Source organism: Cucurbita pepo, chromosome 10 (assembly GCF_057944985.1).
Source record: "Cucurbita pepo subsp. pepo isolate OVF chromosome 10, ASM5794498v1, whole genome shotgun sequence".
NCBI classification, from domain to species: Eukaryota; Viridiplantae; Streptophyta; class Magnoliopsida; order Cucurbitales; family Cucurbitaceae; genus Cucurbita; species Cucurbita pepo.
In genome coordinates, this window is record NC_141807.1 from 16,883,667 (window position 1) to 16,888,908 (window position 5,242).

Consider the following 5,242-nt stretch of genomic DNA (forward strand, 5'->3'; position numbering starts at 1 on the left):
ACAATTATGCTTCATCTTGAACCTACTAAACATGAAACTAAAACTGCGTTCAATTTAACTCCATTTATTGTCATCTTGAATGACGTGTAGGATATATTTTTGATATTTCATATTACTTAAGCTTTTTTGTAAAATCACAATTAGACAACAACAAATATGAACTTGGGTCTGTTTATCATTTTAAAGAAATTTTCTTTGTCCATCTTATTCCTACCAACTCTGCAACTAAATTCATATTATGCTAAGAAACAAATTTTTTACTAGCAAGAAGTAAAATATGCAACTTTAACTAAAATTTCATCTAAACAAACTTTATTGCCATACAACATAGATGACAATTATAGCCTTCAAACAAAAACTAGAGTAGTTGTGGTGAACGGGATAGAAACTCTAGTGTTCATCCATAATATACAACCACTACCTAAATTATGACCTAAAAATTTGAAAACATAAGTTGTAGTTGAAAATTACATTAAACAATCCCCCTAAATCCAAGAACTCGTGTCCAATTAGTAAATCCTAAAGATAGTAGCTAACATAGAGTAATTGAAGCTCCACATGAAGTAATTTAAAGTTCTAGTTACTTAACTAAAGTTTATCTCGTCTTTAATGAAGCATGAGTTGCACTTGAGTTCATGAAATGTTTATAGACTCCAACTCTTAGTACTATTAATGCAATTATATTTCATATGAGTTTGTCATAAATCAAACTATGGTACATTCAATACAACTTCATTTACTTGTCATACGAAGAAAAATAGAAGAATTAAATCAAACAAACTGATGAACTGAGCCGAATAAATCCAACCCAACCCAAACTGATTAGTTTGATTCATTTGTTGGGTTGTAGTTTATTTGATAACACTTGCATATTAAAACAATTCAATATTACATGCCTTACTTACAAGTAAAATACTAGATCATCAACTGTTTGTTTTATAGTCCAACAACCACTCAAAAAAATAGATTTCAAACTTGAGAGAAAAAAAAAATATTGAGTAGGAGTTAAAAATGTTGCATTTTTTTAGAAAGGGCATTTGGTCTAGTGGTATGATTCTCGCTTAGGGTGCGAGAGGTCCCGAGTTCAATTCTCGGAATGCCCCTGTGTTCATTTCTCAAAAGATGAGCCTCAGAGAAACTTTTCATTATGTTATCTGCTGTCGTCAAATAGGTCAGCCTATCCGTGGTCAGGAAGGCACGCGAACAGCGTACACTGAAAACACGTAGAATTGTCATTCTTTTGTCTTTTGAAACCCCAAAACTTCTTTTCTATCACACGTAGAATTGTCATTCTCAACATGTCTCAAGTTAGAGAATATGAGAAGTCTTTTGAAACCCCAAAACTTCTTTAAAACTTCTTTTCTATCACACGTAGAATTGTCATTCTCAACATGTCTCAAGTTAGAGAATATGAGAAGTCTTTTGAAACCCCAAAACTTCTTTTCTATCACACGTAGAATTGTCATTCTCAACATGTCTCAAGTTAGAGAATATGAGAATAGGGAATGAAACATATTCTTTCTAGGAACTTTTCATTATGTTATCTGCTGTCGTCAAATAGGTCAGCCTATCCGTGGTCAGGAAGGCAGGCGAACAGCGTACACTGAAAACACGTAGAATTGTCATTCTTTTGTCTTTTGAAACCCCAAAACTTCTTTTCTATCACACGTAGAATTGTCATTCTTTTGTCTTTTGAAACCCCTTACCTTATCAGTCATCAGGCAGGTATTATCATTCTTTTGTCTTTTGAAACCCCTTACCTTATCAGTCATCAGGCAGGTTTTTGGTATCATATATCGAGATAATTATTATGAAAAAGCTATTCCACTAGTGTGACTTAGATACTCTTTCTTTGTGGTATCAGTCATGCTATTTGAATAGCCTGAAGTCATCATAGCCTCTCCACCAGTTCCGAAGACTCCTTCGGCATCAATGTGCTCTAATGAAAGAGATCAGACCCTTTCCTGAACAAGAATTGGGCACAAAACACCGAATGAGAAAGTCGAAAGCGAGCTCTTTTCGCGTATACGCAATCTTGAAACCCAATTAGCTCACAGACTGTCTCCTCAACCCTGGCGAGTATGAGTGCTTGGTAAGAGAGAATGTCGAATGAGAAAGACATTCGATTACGACAACATTCGCAACTACCAAAGTGCACTAAACCTAGTAGAGATCTTCGACATAACAATAATGGAACTTCAAGCCCATTTAATCAATCTGCTCTGTACCTTATTGTTGACCGAATCGGATGCACGCCAGGCCTAAATTCTCTCTCAGTCACCTGGAGACGAAAGGAAGATAAGATCCGAAGTTTACGAATCGAAGAGAAAGTGGATCTGAGTTCTACACGCTTTCATTTTCAAAAGCTTTGCTTGCCTACGGTACTTTATTCATGATGTGCAACAATACGGTCATCTCTCAGCCGTGTATAGAGAATTCCTTGATCATTTCCTTGGCGGATAACACAAATGAAATCGCTTCCCTGACCGCCCATCTTATGAGTCCATTCTTGTCTTGTTGGTTTGTTGTATTATTCTATACCTCTCTCGGTTGATAGAAAGACGTTCGAGAGCTGAAAGGACCTATCGTGAGGGAACTTTCCTTTTCACGGTAGGCAAGGGTAAAGCGGGAGCTGCATATGTCCACGGTGATCAAGGCAGAGTGACTTCTTCTTTAAAAGAGGTTGGTTTTATCGAAACTGTTAGATCCGCTTTCATTAAAGAAAAAATAGGAGGTCTTGGTTTGGCCGATGTCGATTCGTATGGCAATGCGGACCCGACTCAGGATGAGGATTCCGCTTTTCATACTGCTGCTATGAGCCGAAAGAGCTGGTAAGCCATCTCGCTAAACGAAAGGAAAAAGCACGTACGGGTTGACCTTGTTACAAGGGGCGGGGGCCAGCCAAAGAAGGTCAGTCGGACTAGGTTAGGACCGTTTGATCCGATTCAGCTAGGTTCTTCCATGCGAGAATGTATGCATATCGGTATACTCTTTAGGACCGGTTGCTTTCTCTTTTTGTTTATACGTTTGGAGAAACCTGCTAAGCCCGCCTTTCTTACCAGGTGTGATTCAATCTTTCAGCTCAAACATTCCTATCGTCCAATGGAAAAGGTAGGAGTACGACTACCTTTTCCTTTTCTTGACCGAGCCAAGGGATCATTCAGTTTCTACCAAAAAGTTTGCTATCTATTAGTTGCCGTAATCGAATGTATTTCTCATTTCATGATAGCTCCTCCAAGAGCTTCCTGGTCCGTAGTAGACGAAACCTTGGACTTCTATCGAACTTATAGCATTGCCTGGTGAGCTCACCATTTAGGGTTGGCCTTATAGGAGATCGAGTAGCCTTTCTTTCCCTACCAGGTATGCTTTCCCGATTATCGAGCAACTAGCCAACTAGACAAAGAGAGAGGGAGAGGGATCATGTCAATCAATTTGTATGTGCATTTTGTCTGTCCTATACTTGCCTGCTTAGCTTTCTTAGCCAACAACTCCGATTTTTCCCAAACCAAGAGGTCCTGCTTATCCATACCCAACAGTCACACTTTCAGCTGAAAGACTGATATTTTTTCATAAAGTCGGTTCATAGATCAAGAAAGAATGAAGCTGCTTACAGGGACGATTACGCGATTACGCGATCAAGAAAGAATTTTCTACATAGGTCATCTGTGGTCACAATTCTTATAAGGAAGATGCTCCCAAATAATCGGTCAACAATAGCCTTTAAAGAAGTTTCAGAGAGAAAGAAGAGACAGAACAGAGAATAGGAGTGAGTCGTGCAAGGAAGAAGAAACTAGTAGGTTTAATTTGGGTTCGTTTGAACTAAAAAACGAACAAAAAATTTTCAAACGAACCCAAATTTAAGACTCACTAGCCCAAAGTCTATATGTGGTAAAAAAAAACCTTCCGTGGCCCAACCCTTATTCGCAGTCCGCATCCAACCATTTCCTTTTCAACCTACACGTATGCTCTAGGCCAAACTCACGTAACTAGTCAGAAGATGCGGCCCACAACTGAACGAAAGACAAGTGTCACAATCGCACTCTTGCAGTAGTGAGACAATAATTATGTGACATTTGTTCTAATCCAATGAACAAGTCAACCATGCAAAATTTAGACTGAATCGTATTTCTGCGTGAACATGTGTTGCTTTAGTGGTTTGTTTTTGTCTCCCTTCTTCAGTAGAGGTGTTGGCTTGGTGTCTTTGCCAAGCATTTGAGTGATCACTGACAAGAGCCTTTGCAGGTCAAATAAACTCGACTGTGAACATGCCATTTTGCTATTTGTAGAATTCAACTAGCTCAGGCTGAGCCGCATGACATCTATTTGTGGTAGGCGACATAAAACTAATATTGTGATTTATCTCTCTTGGTGGGGTTAAACCCAATATCTGACCCTCTTGTTTTGGGTCTTGGTGTTCATGTAATGGCAATAAAGTTTCTGTTGAGGTTGACACACTTGAGCTCCCCCTTTTCAAATACAACAATGGCAGCAAGTGTAGATTCATCATGGCTAAGATTCTTTCTCAACTATACTATCGTCATCATTTTCACCCCTCTTAGTTGATGGATGTTTGTCTGAATGATCGTTGGGTTAGACTCTGTTACTACTAGGCATTTTGCTAGGGGCATGTAAATGACTTTGTACTCTAGCAGGATGTCAATCCCGAACTATTTGGGCTCTAGAATGTTGAATATGAAGGCTAACTATTTATAGTAAAAATATGATAGAGATATATATCCTAAATAATTATATATAGTAGGCGGTTACATATAGTGAAGCTATATATAATAAACTGAAATCATAGGTATACCCATTAGTCAGTGCTTCGTAAATGTACATTTCTCTTTCTCCATATTCTCTCTTTGCATACCTGAAGTCATTAATACAAAACCATTAGTCAATATTTCTTCTTACATTTTCTCTATCATGTTTTTTGTGTTCATTTAGATCAAGTGTGTGCATTGTTGTGTGATTCTAATAACTGGTATCAGAGCGAGGAGAGATTCACCACGATCTGTGAAGATGGAAAGTTCAAATATTGGAATTGAAAAGTTTGATGGATTCGATATCATTTTCTAGAAGATGCAGATTGAAGACTATGTATACGAGAAAGATATTCAGGAACCCATTTTGGGGTGAAGCTAGATACCATGACAATGGAGGAGTGAGAGCTCAAGGATTGTCACGCCGTAGGGTTAATCTGGTTGACACTGCCAAGGAACCAAAGAAAGTGCGATTGGAA

The 5,242-nt window shown here is 38.2% G+C and overlaps 1 non-coding gene across 1 annotated transcript; it reads left to right on the forward strand.

The window, feature by feature from the left end:
* Window positions 1-1,031: 1,031 nt before the first annotated feature.
* Window positions 1,032-1,103, forward strand: TRNAP-AGG (transfer RNA proline (anticodon AGG)). Its single transcript has one exon. It is a non-coding gene; the product is annotated as a tRNA-Pro (tRNA).
* The last annotated feature ends 4,139 nt before the right edge of the window (window positions 1,104-5,242 follow it).